Genomic DNA, 17,559 nt, shown 5'->3' with positions numbered 1-17,559 from the left:
AAAAAAATAGATAATAACTAGAAATAACACACCGGAACCACACTATTTGTTAAGTCAATTAAAGTATACTCTACTACAGAAAAGAAGAACTACATCGATTTCACTGGGCTCAGATATTCATTGATGAGGAAAAGGAAGAGGAAGTCAACAATGAGGAAGTTTTTAATTACTTACAAAATAACTTACAAAGAATCTCACCATTTGATAACACTGACACTACACGCTTAGGAACAAGTTTTGAACATAAGAACATAAGAACATAAGAAATAAGGGAAGCTGCAAGAAGCGACCAGGCTTACACGTGGCAGTCCCTGTATGAAACACTCCTACCTATTTCCATCTGTTATCCCCATCCATAAACTTGTCTAATCTTCTCTTAAAGCTCTCTAGTGTCCTAGCACTAACTACATGATTACTGAGTCCGTTCCACTCATCTACCACTCTATTTGAGAACCAATTTCTTCCTATCTCCTTCCTAAACCTAAATTTTTCAAGCTTGAACCCGTTATTTCTTGTTCTACCCTGGTTGCTGATCCTAAGAATTTTGCTTACATCTCCCTTGTTATAACCCTTATACCACTTAAAGACTTCTATCAGGTCCCCTCTTAACCTACGTCTCTCTAGAGAATGTAAATTTAACCGCTTCAACCTCGCTTCGTAAGGAATACTCCTCTTTAACCGCTTCAACCTCGCTTCGTAAGGAATACTCCTCATCCCCTGTATCCTTTTAGTCATTCTCCTCTGGACTGATTCTAATAGACCTATATCTTTCCTGTAATGTGGGGACCAGAACTGCACAGCGTAGTCTAGATGAGGTCTGACCAGCGCCAAGTATAATTTTAATATTACTTCCGGCCTTCTACTTTTAACACTCCTAAAAATGAATCCTAGTACCCTATTTGCCTTGTTTCTGGCTTCTATGCATTGTTTCCCTAGACGGAGTTCAGAGCTAACTATAACTCCTAAATCTTTCTCGTACCCTGTACCTACCAGAGTTTGGGTGTTTAATGTGTACCTATTGTGTGGGTTTCCTCTACCTACGCTAAGCACTTTGCATTTATTGATATTAAATTGCATTTGCCATCTATCCGTCCATTCATTCATTCTATCTAAGTCTGTCTGCAAGGCGATGGCATCCGCTTCTGACCTAATTAATCTACCTATCTTTGTGTCATCCGCAAATTTACTAACATCGCTACTAATTCCACTATCCAAGTCATTGATATATATTAGAAATAATAATGGCCCTAATACTGATCCCTGTGGCACCCCACTAATGACATGACCCCACTCGGATTTCGAGCCGTTTATTAGCACTCTCTGTCGCCTGTTACCAAGCCATGACCCTATCCAACCTAACACCTTCCCATCTATCCCGTGCGCCCTAACCTTTCTCAGGAGCCTTTGATGGGGCACCTTGTCGAATGCTTTACTAAAGTCCAGATATAAGATATCATAACTATCACCATTATCTACTGCCTCGTACACCTTACTGTAAAAACTTAACAAGTTTGTCAGGCAAGACTTCCCCTTCGTGAAGCCATGCTGTGACTGATTTATCAAGTTATGTTTGTCTAAATGTTCCCTAATGTTCCTGGCTATTATTGACTCTAACATTTTACCTACAACTGAAGTTAAGCTGACAGGTCTATAATTAGACGCTAAAGTTTTATCCCCTTTCTTAAAGATGGGTACTACATTAGCCTGCCTCCACATTACTGGTACCTCACCCGACTCCAGTGATTTCCTAAAGACAGAAACTAACGGCTCACTAATAATCTCTTTACATTCCTTCAGTACTCTGGGATATATTTCATCAGGTCCTGGTGACTTGAACTTTTTTAGCCTATCTATCTCCTGCTCCACTATCTCCCTAGTTATGGAAATATCCGTCAGCTTCTCATACTCATCTGCTCTAAACACCTGTTCACTATCTGGCATATCCTGCATGTTTTCCTGAGTGAAGACAGTTAAAAAATAATCATTCAGAAGTTTACTAATCTCCTCCCCAGAACTAACCAGCTCCCCATCTGCTGCCTTTAATGGACCTACAGTATCCTTATTTTTCGTCCTGTATACCTGATAAAATCCCTTGGGGTCCGTCTTCGCCTGGCTGGCTACCTTTAATTCATAATTGTCCTTAGCTTTCCTCGTTAACTTCCTGACTGTTCTGTGTCCTTAAAACTTCCTCACCTGCCTTTAATCTCTTATATATACTTCTCTTACGCCCTATATAATGCTTTAACCTAGCAGTCATCCATTTAGGGTCATTTTTTTGTGATCTTATTGTTTTATACGGGATATTTGCTAACTGACCTGTATGAACTTTATCTACGAAATATTTATACAATTCATCTACATTTACTTCACCTAATCTCCTCATCTCGTTCCCTACCATCCTCTCCCCTTCCTCATCAACTCGCCTCGACCTTACCTCTCTCATTTCAGCATGACCTGACATTCCAACATACTCACACCTATCTCCCCCCTTCCTCTTTCCTCCTCCCTTCTGGAGCCTCACCTCACCTCCCTCATCCTGCCTTATCTCTCTGAACTCCGTCCCTGACCTGACCTCACCCTGCATCCTTTGCCAGTCCACTCCTTGGAGGTACCTTTTCAATTCTTCAAAATCTGCTCTCCTAAAGTCAGGTATTTTACTAGTGTTTTTATTTCTAACAGTTTCTTCCCATTCTAGATTGTACCTAATTTCCCTATGGTCACTGTTACCTAGCTGTCCTCCAACCTCTACCTGCGTGACTGCTTCCTCCCTGTTAGTAAGAATTAAATCTAGAATATTATTCCCCCTTGTGGGTTCTACGACTACCTGTTTTAAAAAATTATCCTGAATTACCTTAAGGAATTCCTCTGCTTCCTTGTTACCCACAATCAGACTCCAGTCGATATTCCTAAAATTAAAATCTCCTACCACACATACCTGACTGTACCTGCCTGCTCTATTTAATTCCTGCCACAGTGAGGTGTTAATGTCCTCTGTACTGGTCGGTGGTCTGTAAACTACCCCTAGTACTACTGACTGCGATCCTTCCTTAATATCTACCCATATCGACTCTGCTTTGTTATCTGTTTTAATTCTATTGTTCATACAGCACTGTAATGTGTCCCTAACGTATAACGCGACACCTCCTCCTCTCCTGTTTTCTCTATCTTTATAGAACATTGTATACCCATCTATCTTAACCTCTGGATTAAATACTTTTCCTGACATATCTAACCAAGTTTCAGTTAAAGCAATGATATCAAATTTCTCTACACTCGCTATTCCTCTAAGCAAGTCTATTTTATTCAGAATACTTCTACAATTTGTGTAGTAAACACTTAAGCTATTTCTCACCATCCCTAAGCTAGCTTCCCTTCTAGATTTAACTAATTTGCCTCTTGCCTTCTCACTACCCCTTCTTCCCTCCCGACTAACGAAAAAAGTGCTGGAGTGCAGTTACCTCCCGCTCGAGTGTTTCGGCCAAAACACGAACACCCTGGCGTGACAAATGCACTCCATCCCTGGCGTACAAGGTGTCCCTGCCATAGAAAAGGTCCCAGTTGTCGATGAACGTCCATCCATTACTCCTACAATGATTCGCGAGCCTGCGATTCACTGTAATAGCCCTGGACAGCCACTCAGCACCAACTCCCCTCCTCGGCAAGACACCACATACCACGGGGATCCCATGTAGATAACAAAATTAAACATATATATATATATATATATATATATATATATATATATATATATATATATATATATATATATATATATATATATATATATATATATATAAATCAACCCCAGGAGAGAGTGGAATTAACAAAATCATATTAAAGTGCACAGTGCACTTAAAAGACTCATCAACATTTTTAGCAGTACTATGTCAGCGGGATATTTCTCTGTTAAATGGAAAAAAAAACAATAGTAAGATTAATTCCAAAACAAAGAAAAACACCACAAAATCGAAAATTACAGACCGATATCCCTACTCGAAGTTCCTGGGAAAATACTAAAAAGAATAATTAATAAAAGACTAAGAACATACTTGGAAATCAACAATAAATATAATGAAAGCCAATTTGGATTTAGAGGAGGAAGAGGAACCACACACGCCCTAGTAATGATCACTGAACAAATTTCTCAAAATAAGGCAGACTCTGGACAGTGCCAATTAGTCTTAAGAGACGTAACAAAAGTATTTGATAAAGTATGGTATTGCGGGTTAAGATATAAAATATTGAAATTACAGCTACCCATAACAATAGAAAAACTATTATGTGATTTTTTTTTGGATATAAATAGAAAAAAACAAAACTATTAAGTGATTTTTTTGGATGACCGCTCTGCCTCAGTAAAGAACCATATAGACCCAGCTTTCGATCTTGCTTGTGGCGTGCCTCAGGGCAGTGTCCTCTCCCCTTTTCTATATGTAGTGCCGGGACGTAATATTAAGCTAATATAAGTGATATTAGGCTAATATAAGTAGAATTAAGTTGGTATAAGAATTATTGGTAAGGTTTAGTCGTTATTACATCATGCATACATTCCCGAGACATACAGACAGACAGACAACATGTTGGCGCCCGCAGGAAATGGGTGATCGATTTTCTTTATGAATAAAGGCATTATTTTCATACAAGGTATTAGCTTGTGGCTAGAATTTTTCACCTTGTTACTCAGAAGAACAAATACACCAGGTCATGATATAAATAAAGTAATGTAAACGTTTATTATACGGTTGAAACAAAATATAATTTGCGAATTACCTTGAAGAAGAATCTGAAAATTACGGAGGTTCGTAGCGTGGGGACGCCAGCCCGATTTCCCGCTTAGAGATATCTTGGCTTGCTTACACTGCAGGTACGTCGCTCTAAGTTTGAAGTAATTAATATTCATATTTGTAGATATATTTTCTTATTAATACATCATTCAGAGGCTTGCTTACACTACAGGCAAGCCAGTGGAATTAAAGGAAAAGTCTGTCTGTGCGTCCCACGTGTGTGTGTTTGGTTAGGTATACTTAATAGTGTGAGAACGGAGAGTTTAGTTCACGGATTATTAAAGGTTGTACAGTATTTCTTGTTATCATACGGGGACGAAACCACCTGGTTTGGTCCTTGGAATGCTGATTAGGCTGTGTTATAGCAGGATAATAGGAAAATGTAATAAGGATATTGTTTATTCTTATGTAAACACCAGTGAATTATTTTTCAAGTCACGTGCGTGAATAATACCACCCTCGCCAGGTGAATGAGACTGTACACTCATGTAATATCCAAATATTAATGTCCATTATTGTTATTGGTGAATGTATGAAGTACGTCAAGTGATTAGTTCGGCCAGTATTTACACTATTGTAATGAAATCTTCAACGTTACTAAAAGGATACTTTACGCTACCTGATGTAATATGAATGACGTGTGAATTAGTATTAACGCTACCACAAGTGAAGAAAAAATAAAGACCATAAATCAGCGAGTGTAGATATTTCCTCACCAACTACAGTAAAATCCCTCTTATCCGGCATCAACGGGACTGCCAACATGCCGGATACTTGAATATTGCCGGATACTTGAATATAAGTGAAATTATGTCCACAATCACCACCCTACACTCACGCATCTTACCATAACAAAGATCAGCTGATCTGATCAGCTGCTTAAGTGTAAGCACAACACGCTTCCTCTTTTCTACAACTTTAGGCATGATGAAGGCGTCAGGCGATAAACAGTGCACACGCGGGACTGAGTCACTAAGTAAACACAGTGCAGTGGGCCGCGGGTGGCGCGAAGCAGTGCGCTCTGGTGGCGAGGGGACAAGGTATGCCTCACGCGGGAATTTTAATCGATTTTATGAGTACACATTGATTTTTTATTGATTTTAAGGCTCGGGGAAAAATGTGCCGGATACTTGAAGCTGCCGGATACTCGAATGCCGGATGAGAAGGATTCTACTGTAATTAGAAAAAAAAAGAAAAATAAATAAATAAAAAAAATAATAAATAACCCCTGGCTTTCGAGTGGCACACAGGGGGGGGGGGCGGAGATTACATATACACAATATATACTAATGATTTGGAAGCATCTACTAAAAACCTCAAAATCAGCTACGCTGATGATATATCGCAGGTAGTGGGATACCAAGGTAAATCAAAGAATATGATAAACATTCAAACAGAAAGAGAAATCACAAAAGTTAATATGTTTGAAAAATTATAGAGGATAAAAACAAATTTGACAAAATTCACACCAATACATTTGGGTGCTAGAATCATTAACCCACTTAACATTGACCACGATCTAATAGGCTTTAAAACTGATGGATTAACTATAACAACTAATGAGTACTGCAAACATATTCAAGATAGGAAAAGTAAAGCATTAGCAGCATTAAAAGAGCTCTGTAGATTGTATCAAATGCCAGAAAAAAAAAAGAAAGAAAGAATAAAGCTCATCTGGTGAAAGCTCTAGTGCTACCAACTTTAGATTACTCTCCCAATACCCACACATGCACTCAAACTCAAATTAGCACATTACAAAAAGTTCAAAATAAAACCCTTAGATTTGCGGAAAATCACAAGTACCCATATACCATGGCTACCATTCAAATACATGAATATATGAGAACAACTCCTTTAAATATTAGACTACACGAACGCGCTAAAAGAATATGGGAAAGATTAGAAAATTTAGAATATCTGTAGTGCCGAGACGTAATATTAAGCTAATATAAGTACTATTAGGTTAATATAAGTAGAATTAAATTAGTATAAGAATTATTGGTAAGATTTAGTCGTTATTACATCATGCATACATCCCCGAGACATACAGACAGACATACAACATGTTGGCGCCCGCGGGAAATGGGTGACCGATTTTTTTTTTTTTTTTTTTTTTGAATAAAGGCATTATTTTCATACAAGGTATTAGCTTGTTACTCAAAAGAATAAATACACCAGGTCATGATATGAGTAAAGTAATGCAAACGTTTATTATACGGTTGAAACAAATAATTTGCGAATTACTTTGAGGAAGAATCTGAAAACTACGGAGGCTCGAAGCATGGGGACACCAGCGCGATTTCCCGCTTAGAGAGATCTTGGATTGCTTACGCTACAGGTACGTCGCTCTAAGTTTGAAGTAATTAATATTCATATTTGTAGATATATTTTCTTATCAATACATCACACAGAGAGATCTTGGCTTGCTTACACTAAGCAAGCCAAGATGGCTTGCTTACAATACAGGGAAGCCAGTGGAGGTAAAGGAAAAGTCTGTCTGTGCGTCCCACGTATGTGTTTGGTTAGGTATACTTGATGGTGTGAGAACGGAGTGTTTAGTTCGCGGATTGTTAAGTTTGTGCAGTATTTCTCGTTAGCATACGGGGACGCAACCACCTGGTTCGGCCCTCGGAATGCTGATTAGGCTGTGTTATACCAGGGTTATAGAAAAATGTAATAAGGAGATCGTTTATTCTTATGTCAGCACCAATTAATTATTTTTCAAGTCACGTGCGTGAATAATACCACCCTCGCCAGGTGAGTGAGACTGTATGTACACTTATGTAATATCCAAACACTAATGCCCATTATTGTTATTGGTGAATGTGTGAAGTATCTCAAGTGATTAGTTCGTCCAGTATTTACACTATTGTAATGAAATCTTCAACGCTACTAAAAGGATACTTTACGCTACCTGATGTAATATGAATGACGTGTGAATTAGTATTAACGCTACCACAAGTGAAGGAAAAATAAAGACCATAAATCAGGGAGTTTAGATATTTTCTCACCAACTATTTGAGAAATAAATAAATAAAATAAATAAATAAATAAATAAATAAATAACCCCTGGCTTTTGAGAGGCACAGGGGGGCGGCATTACATATCAACCTTTAATGAAATTGAAAGAAAATAGGGAAAATATTCTTCATTATAATCGAAACTTCCCAAGTAGCCTGAATTTTTATAATGTAGAACCTGAACCCAATTACAAATAAGTATACCACACTTACCTGATGCTTCTGTACTTACCTTAGGACGACACAAAAACTAACTTTTGTAGTACTCTGCTTTGAAAGGAAAATAAAACATATATATATATATATATATATATATATATATATATATATATATATATATATATATATATATATATATATATATATAACTTTTGCAGTACTCTTTGCTTTGAAAGGAAAATAAAACACACAAACACACACACACACACACACACACACACACACATATATATATATATATATATATATATATATATATATATATATATATATATATATATATATATATATATATATATATATATAATTTATTTATTTATTTATTTATTTATTTATTTTTTCTTATCTAAATTATCTTATCTAAAGTAAAATCGTTAAATCAAACTCAACAACTATACACTTACGATTACAATTTACATGTATCCCACTTACCTTGACTTCAAATGAACTTGATTAGGGAATAACTTAATCTTGAGACAGATTGTCTCTTGCACCTCTGAGCCTACGAGCCAGATGAAGGTGTCAGCGCTTGCCCCTCTCCTCGCCCTGCCCCCTGATCGTGAGAAGTGGATGTGTGCCAAGGTAGCAGCGATTAGGTCGTAGCTCCTGAGGGCACTTTCCACTTTCCCGCGGGGTACCTGTCCTCCGGGAATGCCATGCTGCTGCCCGGCAGCATGGTCGAGATTGAGTCACCCTAGCATCCTGAGTCGCGGCTGCCGCTCGGAACCAGGGTTGAGGCTGAGTGAGGCTGTGTCAGCGAGGGACATAAGGAGGCAATGCTCTGCAAAGCATCCCCAGCCTAGGTGAGAGGAAGCAGTCGTGGACCGACACTAAGTGTAACATTCAACTTTGGCAAGCAGAGCAGGTTTCTGCTTGCCGAAGTATATATGCACTAATGCACTTCACTATAATACACAGTAAACACTTGAAAAATATACAACATTGCACTTTTCTTTACACACCAATTGCATATTACTGGAGAAAAAAAAAAAAAAAAACATCATAAGCAGGAAATTAATTTGTTTAGCTGGGTCCTGCTTATGATGAATTATTGATTGCTACGTTGAACCATGAACTTAAAAGTATTAAACATTTGTATAAGAAGAAACTTGTTCGCCCATGTTGATTAAGATCTGGATAATAAAATGTTTTGAGACCAATGACAAAATAATTTTCCACCTCCCAGACACCAGGATTGTTGTTTAAAAATAAATAAATAAAAATAAATAATTAAATAATAAATAAATAAATAATGATAGCTGGTGCTGACTAACTGAAAAAGCATTTAAAAAATAGCATCGTGGCCAGCCCACAAACTTTAATCTTCTACTTTCTTTCATGTTTCTCACTTTTCTTCTCCTGTCATACCTCTTCTTTTTTCACTTAAATAACTTATGAAAAAAGGCGTGGGAACGTGAAGCCCACACTTATCACAGGAAATGACTCATGCACGAGGGGACAGGGAGGAGCAGGCTGTAACCCGCTCGCCCATCCGCCTCGCTCATTCTAACTGCCCCAAGTAAAACGGTTGTCTATCAAAAATAATCATGATCAAAATAAAATGACTGGATGCTTACAGATTATTTTATAAGCAACGGGAACTCAATTAAATAATGTGTGGGACTCAATACAAATGAGCATATATATAATAATTATTTATCAGAGCCTAACTGACATCGTTGTACACAGAGAGAAGGATGTAAAAATTCCCTTTGCCAGTTTTTTTTTTTTTTATTTGGTGGGGGAAGGAACAAAATTTTGAATAAACAGCCTAGGGTATATATATATATATATATATATATATATATATATATATATATATATATATATATATATATATATATATATATATATATATATATATATATATATATATATATATATATATATATATATAATTTTTTTTTCTTTTATAAGGAGTCAAACACCTGATACAGACTGAAATTAATGTAACACCTACACAATTAGGATTTTTTTTTTTTTTTACCAAAACTTAAGGTAAACCCATGAGACAACAGTTAATTGTTATAACATATTCATTTAAATTTTTCTACTATGACCTAATTAGTTATCATTGTTCCCAGTATAGGAAGTCCCACAATTCCAAGGTAAGAGAACTAATTTCTGGAAAATCATTGTGAATCAGAAGAGAAAAAAAAAAAAAAAAAAATATATATATATATATATATATATATATATATATATATATATATATATATATATATATATATATATATATATATATATATATATATATATATTTGGAAACTATTTGTTATTTAGAAGCTAACATCAATAAAATAATCTGGTTGTCATGGATTTTTTTTTTCCCAGTGCTTTATAGACCTCCGGCTAAAACACTGCCATATAAAACAAGCTCAGAATTATTTGGCAGAAACCATGATTGGTGGCAGCTAATCTAGTATTTCTATATGTATTGATAACAGCTAAATAAAAAAATAAATTGAACAATTAACTAAATCAAAAGCAAAAGTAATTCAATATCAATACCCAAAATTTAATTAAACCTAATCAATTTAAAAAGAAACATCAATACACCTTTAATTAACCTTATGAACTTAAACCCGCCCCCGACACAGTGGCAGGACTGAAGAGCAGAAGGGCAGCTGGTATCAGTGACAAGATACTGAAAGCAGGTATATAGGCCATGACCTATGGTTTGCATGCAGTCCTATCTGCAGTTTGGAAGTCTGGTAATTTTTTTTCATGACTGGAGAAGTGGGATGAGATCATAAAGACCATAATTTGATGTCTTGCTCTGTGTTGTCAGATATGGGGACTTTTAAGAATGACTTGAAGGGCATATCAACTCCTTTGGTACAAGTAGAATCTATGGCCAAGCACACAATGGGGGTTCATATCTAGTTGTTGTGTATGCCCAAGTGACCCTTAAAATGGAAACACTGATATCTGCAAAAACAAGGGATTATTTGGTGATTGGTGAAACATAACCTTTGAGGATGGAGTCATGAGGTTAATGATATGATGTGCTTCTAGTTTATGTCCCCTTTGAGTAATTAAATGACTTAAGATGTAATTTCTTAAAGAATGTGTGTCATTATTGGAATGTGAAGGGGCAGAAAACACCAACCCAGCAAAGTCTTCCCGAAATCGTATGTTTTAAATTGACAATAATGCTACTGTACTTCCATTGCTGTCCCCTTCAGATTTTCATTGATTTTCTGACATTATTCCACAGAACTCAGAACTTTACTGTTACCCCACATTGTTTCCTTTATAAAATCAGTGGGGGGTGTCTGTTCTCTCCTCTACCACAAATTATGGTCAAAGTATATTTCATCCATCTCTTTCTCTTTGATCCCTTGCTTTCTCCAGCAGTGTCCCCCAAAAGGGGTGGCCACTATAGAAGAGCCTCCACCTCTCCCCATCCATACTACTCATCTCTGGTCCCCTTGCCCTGTTGTCATCTCTCTCTCTCTCTCTCTCTCTCTCTCTCTCTCTCTCTCTCTCTCTCTCTCTCTCTCTCTCTCTCTCTCTCTCTCTCTCTCTCTCTCTCTCTCTCTCTCTCTCTCTCTCTCTCTCTCTCTCTCTCTCTCTCTCTCTCGCAAGTACTCCGTGACTTTATCCTTTCATCTCAAAGTGATCTTTCTCTCTTGGAATGGCCCTCCACTTCTCTACTATACATCTTGGCAAGCCATTCATGCTTCATTCCCTGAGTATGTCCAAACCACCTCAACATATTTCTCTTTACCAAATCCACTACTCTACATCTGACTGGTCTTTTATATCCATCTTATCATGTCACTCATTGTCAATATTTTCTGGAACTCCAAGAGTGAAACTTCTTCAAAATGCAGTAAGGAAGCTGAGGAAACAAGTTGTCATTCTGGGGAGACGTCAAGTAAAGACACTTCAGCAACTAATTGCCAAAGCTGCTGAGTACCTTGATCCCAAGGTACTTGATTTTTTTTTAAAGACCAGATATTAGAAAATCAAGTGGTGTTACAAGTAAGAGCCGAAGAAGATACGGGGTACAAGAGAGGAGATTTGCTCTAGCAACATACTATCATAGTCCTAAAACTTCTTTCATCAGTATTTAAGCTTCCATCACTTTCAACATGGTTACGAAACATTTTCATAAATGCTGGCTTGAGTAAATCATCTCTAGCAGCCTTAAAAATGCGAGCACGGGCCTTGCCAAAGGAAGAGACTGTTTGTGGTATTGCATTTGATGCAATGAGTGTAAAAGAATATTTTCATTTTGACAGGACCTCGGACTTTTATTTCTGGAAAAGAGGATTTTGGAAAGCATGGCACGAGTATGAAACAGGCTAACGATGATGTTCATGGCTAAGGGGCTAGTAAAAAAAAATGGAAGACAGTTTTGGACATTTCTTTTATGCATGATTAATATCATCAAATTAAGAGAGAGAGAGAGAGAGAGAGAGAGAGAGAGAGAGAGAGAGAGAGAGAGAGAGAGAGAGAGAGAGATGACAACAGGGCAAGGGAACCTGAGATGAATATGAGTATGAAACAGCAATAAAAAAAAAAAAAAAATCAGTTCACATGGTTCACAATATGTGACCAAGAAGGCGTGCATTGGTCCCGGTTTCATAGCCTTGACATTACTAAAGAAAATCCTTCTTTTGAAGGCAATGGAGAGAGGGTACAGTACATTTCTTTTATGATTCCCCACGTCTGCTGAAAAGCCTGAGAAACACTGGGAGAAACATTGGGAGGATTGACATTTCATTGGACCACGTAAGAATTTTTTTTTGGGGAAAGATCATTATTCATTAATGATCTTCTAAACCAAACTTCTTGTCCTATCCACTCCTACGCTGATGATACCACCCTGCACTTTTCCACGTCTTTTCATAGACGTTCAACTCTTCAGGAGGTAAACATATCACGCAGAGAAGCCACAGAACGCTTGACTTCTGATCTTTCTAAAATTTCTGTTTGGGGCAGAGCAAACTTGGTATTGTTCAATGCCTCAAAAACTCAATTCCTCCATCTATCAACTCGACACAATCTTCCAGACAACTATCCCCTCTTCTTCAATGACACTCAACTGTCCCCCTCTTCTACACTGAACATCCTTGGCCTGTCCTTTACTTATAATCTGAACTGGAAACTTCACATCTCATCTCTAGCTAAAACAGCTTCTATGAAGTTAGGTGTTCTGAGACGTCTCCGCCAGTTTTTCTCACCCCCCCAGCTGCTAACTCTGTACAAGGGCCTTATCCGTCCATGTATGGAGTATGCTTCACATGTTTGGGGAGGTTCCACTCATGCTGCTCCTCTAGACAGGGTGGAATCAAAAGCTTTTCGTCTCATCAACTCCTCTCTAACTGACTGTCTTCAGCCTCTCTCTCACCGCCGCAATGTTGCATATCTACTCGTAGCTGTCTTCTACCGCTATTTTCATGCTAACTGCTCTTCTGATCTTGCTAACTGCATGCCTCCCCTCCTTCCGCGGCCTCGCTGCACAAGAGTTTCTTCTTTCTCTCACCCCTATTCTGACCACCTCTCTAACACAAGAGTTAACCAGTATTCTCAATCATTCATCCCTTTCTCTGGTAAACTCTGGAACTCCCTGCCTGCTTCTGTATTTCCACCTTCCTATGACTTGAATTCCTTCAAGAGGGAGGTTTCAAGACACTTATTCATCAATTTTTGACCACTGCTTTGACCCTTTTATGGGACTGGCATTTCAGTGGGCAATTTTTTTATTAGATTTTTGTTGCCCTTGGCCAGTGTCCTTCCTACATAAAAAAAAAAAAAAAAGAGCGTTCAGATTGGATAGTTGGTGCATTTCTTCAGTGGCTTTGGTGTAGGAGTATCTTTCATCAAATGCGAATCTAAGGGCTTTGTTTTGAGTACTTTGTAAAGATTGAATGACAGTTTTTGACACTGCGCAAAGTGGGTGGAGGGGAGTATGTGATTATAAGATATACGCAAGCTTTAATTAGGTGAGTATTTTAGTATTTTATTTGTAAAAACTTCTGATTAATGTTGTTGCTGCAGTTACTAAGCGTTTGATGTGAGCAGTGTGGTTGTTAATGCCTCTGGTGTTTATATTCATTCCAAGTATTTTCGCCTCTTTAGAATAGGGAATGTTAAATCCATTTACTGATATTGGGGTGTGTGTTTCTTATGGCTAGAGGGATAATCTTAAATTTGTTCGTGTTTGTTTTAATTTTCCATTTTCTTTCATACTCATTTATCTTGATTTCTCTCTCTACTCTTTTTCCTAGCATTTTCTTGGATTTACCCGGTTGTGAAATGATTTGTGTTACATCGTCCGCGTATGAGATGTTAATGCAGCCCGGTGGTGATGCAGCGAGGTCGTGCGTGCGTATATATAGCGTATAAGGTGGGAGATATCGAACTCCCTTGTGGCACTCCACTTTGTATGTGGAAAGTAGGCCCTGTATAGTTAAACAGGGAGATACAGGCATTTCTATTGTCAAGGAAGTTGCTGAGAATTTTTAAGGGTATTACTGGTATTCTAGCATTAATAATTTTGTATTTTGGTCCGTTGTGCCAGACCTTGTCGAATGCTTTCGACACATCTATGAGGACTAAGCAGCATTGTTCCTTATTTCCAAGTGAATGTTTTTTTTTTTTTTTTTTCGGATGTAAGAGCCAGTGCTATGTCGGTACCTCTGCTAGCACGGAATCCGTGTTGTGTTGAAGGTAAAATGTTATAATACTCCAGATGTTTTCTGAGTCGTTTTTTTTTTTTTTCTTTTTTCTAGGATTTTTCCCGGGACCTCCAGTAGTGAGATAGTTGAGTGGATCTGTTGTTGGTTTGTTAGGTTTAGGTATTAATTTTATGAGTGTTCCTTTGATTTTTTTGTGGGAAGTAGCCTGCTGTGTATGTGTGATTGAAAAATCTGTGTGAGGGTTTTTATGACAGACCCTGTTAGGTTGGTGATAATGATTTTGTTGATGTTACTGTTTCCTGGTGTGTTGTTTTTGAAGGTTTTAATTGTGTTGATAACTTCTGTTGTGATTGTTGATGTAGTGTGCTGTTCGTTATTGAGACTGCTGAGGTCTTATTTTATGTATGGGATGATTGTGTTGATGTTGTCTGTTATGTATCTGTTAACCTCTGTCTCGTTTATAGGGTCAAAGTGTGCGTTTTCTTTGGGGTTGATATAGAAAATGTTTTTCCATATGTTTCTAAAGATTTTTTTCTTTGTCTCTGTTATCATATATTTTGTTGTTGTATCTTAAGTATGGTGATATGTTTGTTTTATAACCTTTAAGTCTGAATTTTGCTCCAGAAATCTTTGGGATCTTTGTATATGTGTATTAGGTTTATGATGGTGTCTTCCCAGTTTTTATTGTGTTGTATCTTGCATTATAATATTAGGTTTCTTTAAAGTTTGTCATATGCAGTGAATCGTACATAATTCCATCCGATATGTTCTGCTCCTCGTAGGTATTGTTTTAGTGTCCATTGTATTTGTTTTATTGTTGGATTGGTTATTGGTCTACAAATGGTTTTGAATGTTCTCGTAGGTATATATGCAATTTAATTGCTTCTAATATCGTTTCATACCAAGTTTTAATAAATATATCATTTTCTTCTCTGTTTAGTGAATATTATTTATGTCATACATGTTGTCAACATGAGTTTCAAACTTATCCCAGTCAGTGGATTTATAGTGAGGTTTAGGTGTCGATGGAATTGTTATTGGTAATGTGACGAGTGTGAATATGATAGGCTAGTGGTTTTGATACGTGTGTGTGTTTGCTAGTATGATGTCGGGTGTTGTTTGTGTATTGTGTTCTGTAAATCTGGGGAAGTTTGGGCCGAGGTGAACGAGTTTGTTGGTGTTGATCAGCATCTCCAGTCCCTTTCTTACTGTTAGTGTTTTGAGTACCTATACATGGGCGTTTTGCGGTTACGTCTCCAAGTGTTTGAAGCTAGACGGTGAAAGTCTGTTATGGAGAGGTAAGGTCTGCGAGGTGGTATGTGGTGCCTGTGTGTATCGGTCCGGTGTTTGTTTCTATTGTTATTTGTAGTATGTCGGTGTCAAAGTTATCTGTGATTTTGTGTTTTATTTGAGATTTTACTAGTATTGCACTACCATCATGTAATTCGTTGCTTGTGCTGATTGTATGTGTAGTGTAATTGTGTATGCGTTGTTGTGTGAGACCATGGCTGTTTATTGATATATCTGAATCTGTTTCTCTATATGTGTTTGTAAGCATCTGTCTGTTGGGTGTCTAATGTGCTACATTGTGTTGTACTATAATTAGCATGTTCATGTTGTAGAGTGTGAAGCTGTTAGATTTTTTTTTTCTTTTCTGCATCGGTATTGATCAGTGTGACAGAGTTTATCTGAATGAACGTCTGTGTCGGAATTTTTATTTAGGGGACTTGTTAGGGGATGGTGTCAACTCTTGATAGAGATCATTCCGTATTTTGTTGAATTGGCTGTCTTCCGTTACACACCAGCAGTTGTTTAGATCTATTTAATTATTCATTAGGTTCATCATTAGTTCTTGTTCTGTGTATGGTATATTCTTGTATCTCCATTTGTATAAGCCAGTGTCTGTGCCTCCTTTTAACCTTCCAAGACTGACAGTTACATCTCTCGCGCTTTTCTGGTGATAATTTAGAGCCTGATTGCATGTCCAAGTATCTTTTCTAGTGGTGGCATTTTTTTTTCATCGAAAGTGGTTGCTTGATTAGATTGTGGCTCTTCTGTAGCATCTGACGCATCCTGTGATTGTTTGTGGGTATTGTGTTGTGCTGGCTCAGGGTCAGCTGGTTCTTTGTTTTTTTTTTGTTGGCTTTCCTGTCCGTTATAGAGTCCATTGTCAGTTCTTAACTTCAAGATCCTCATTGACGGTGGGTTATTTTGCAATATTATTGTGGGTAAATTATTCAGTTGTAAGGCTCTGTTTAACTCTTTGTTGTATGATCCAGGGTTTACAGAGTTAATCAAATGTGCATGCATCATGCATGACACTATCTTTGTGGCTGTTTCTTTTTCTGTTAGAAGGCTTGATATAGTTGGAGCTGAGGTTACCGTTTTGTTTGTTACTGCGTTGGAGTAGGTCTTGTTGGAGTTGTGTTTTTTTTTTTTTTTTGTTGTTTTCTCTTTTATGATCCTTTTCCTTTGAGGACATTTATTTGTTAATGTGCGGTGGTCTTCTAGGCAATTTATTTATTTATTTATTTTTTTTGCTAGCAGTTGAACTGCATTCTTTCCATGTGTGTTCGTTGGAAGAGCATTCTGAACAGATCTTTGGCATAGAGCACTTAGAGGTGGGATGATCTTTGAGAGCGTAGCATTTTAGGCATGTAAGGATTGGGATGTAATCTTCTACTTTAATAACATGCGGTGGTATGCTCATACTGTAGCCAAGTATGCCAACCTCCATTTTTTTTTTTTTTTTTTTTTTTTTTTTTTTTTTGGCAGCAGCTGTTTCTTTGAAGGATGTCTTCAGTATCTTGGTTCTCAGGATTTTATATACGTTTTCTACTCCTTCCTTCATCCATTTGTTTTGAGAGATGAGCTCTTCTTCAA

The sequence above is a fragment of the Scylla paramamosain genome, chromosome 20 (genome assembly GCF_035594125.1).
Source record: "Scylla paramamosain isolate STU-SP2022 chromosome 20, ASM3559412v1, whole genome shotgun sequence".
Taxonomy (NCBI): domain Eukaryota; kingdom Metazoa; phylum Arthropoda; class Malacostraca; order Decapoda; family Portunidae; genus Scylla; species Scylla paramamosain.
Note: the sequence above shows the minus strand (reverse complement) of the source record.